Source organism: Microtus ochrogaster, chromosome 2 (assembly GCF_000317375.1).
Source record: "Microtus ochrogaster isolate Prairie Vole_2 chromosome 2, MicOch1.0, whole genome shotgun sequence".
NCBI lineage: Eukaryota > Metazoa > Chordata > Mammalia > Rodentia > Cricetidae > Microtus > Microtus ochrogaster.
This window is the reverse complement of record NC_022010.1, coordinates 67,310,411-67,312,169: the sequence shown is the minus strand read 5'-3', so window position 1 is coordinate 67,312,169 and position 1,759 is coordinate 67,310,411. Positions and strand designations below refer to the sequence as shown.

The 1,759-nt window shown below is 41.6% G+C and overlaps 1 protein-coding gene across 2 annotated transcripts in view; it reads right to left on the bottom strand.

Annotated features, from left to right (window-relative positions):
* Nucleotides 1–1,759, bottom strand: part of Golgb1 (golgin B1) — a 40,570-nt gene that overhangs the window by 26,334 nt on the left and 12,477 nt on the right. The window lies entirely within an intron of this gene.

The window sequence follows — 1,759 nt, the reverse complement described above, 5'->3', positions numbered from 1 at the left end:
ATTGTACCAAGGCTACTTGAGATGTAGTTCCATTGTACCAAGGCTACTTGAGATGTAGTTCCATTGTACCAAGGCTACTTGAGATGCACAAAACAATGAAAAGGGAAGAAATATGCAAAGGGGTTTGAAAGGTTTGAAAGGCCATCGATGCAAAGACATGTGAAGTGGAAGAGTTACTTCTAAGGGATAATTTGAAATTCTACTATCTTAGTTTATCCACAAACCTACTATGTGAATTGTGACAATGCTCCCAATGCTCTTTAACAGATGTTCAGACATAAAGTTGAGCAATGAAAAGGAGCTGTGCAATCTCAACAACCAGATGAGGAACAACGACATGATGTGAGGGGTGCACAGCTGTATGGACAGCTGGGATCAGAATCCAGGGCTTACCTCTAACATAGGGTACAATGCCCTGTAAGAGAAAACTACTTAACACTGACACTCCCATAAGCTGACAATCTTTCTGATAACAAATACACTAAAGAAAGAGAGTGTAGTTTGTATTTCACATCTCAGTGCCTTAACATGACCTACTGGGGAGCTCATGTTCTGACTTACTTATCCTCCAACCTCTTGTATGGTCTCTTTTAAAAAAACTCTACAATAAAAACTCAGAGCTTCTTTCTGTTCTGCAAACACATCAAATTCATTCACATGTCACATTTGTTCTGCTCATTTCCCTGATTAAATGTTCTTTGCATGACTGCCCTGCCTTAGCCATTCAGATGTCAACTTTCCAGAGAGACCTATCCTGACCTCTCTAACATGGCCTTTCTCTTCCCTGAGATATACTTGCAGTAGCTGATTTTATTTTTACCCTAATGTCTATTACTCTAAAATGTTCTTTCTTATGCATGTTTATGACCTGTCCTACATCCTATGTTCACAGCTGTATCTCCAGAAAGTAGAACAGTGCCTGGCTCCTAAGAAAGGGAGAATATTCATGAAATGACAGTACATAGAATATGCTCGGACATTTCAAATCCCTGAGAAGGATTTAGAAGAAGCTTAGAAATGGCTCTGCAAAAGTGAGATGAAAAGAGGGTGACAACAATGGAAAGGACATTAGGACAGCAGACACAAAAGCCAGTACAGAAATGCCTGCGGCCAGTGTCCCCCAGAAGACAGAACTCTGTCCCTGAGGGACAGAAAATGTAACTCGCAGACCTGCGAAGCACGTGAAAACCATGAGAACAAGATAGGGGTTACTTTTGAAGTGGTAAAATAAGGATCCAGGATAAAGTTCCAAAACAGTACTGTCACAGGTGAGACAATGAGTTGAATTGTGGCTTTACTGGCAACAGGGGGTATGTTTCTAATGATTATGCATTCTGCATAATTTCCAGGTAAGAGCTAAGTGGAAAACTATAAAAGGTTACATGGAGATACTGGATCTAGTATTATAAAGGTTACTTTATAAAACATCTCACTCCCAGAGGATACAGCACAGTAGTCAGAGGTACTCATTCGGTGGATCATGACCCCATTCCCAAATGAATACAAACTATGTAGACCCCTGTGGCGTTTACAGTGTCTACCATAAAATGTAGCACTGAGAAGCAGCAGCACTATGCTCAGTCACTTGGACACACTGCTAGTCTTATCTTGGTAACTACCAGCTCCGCTCTCCAAGACCCCGAGAGCACAGAGTCAGAAGAGTTGTGTAGAGAGTGGCAAGAGCAGCAGAGCCTCTGGGGTAAGAAGACAGAATATCGGTTTGTGTCTATACATACCCTTCTCAGCTCTCAGCTCTGGG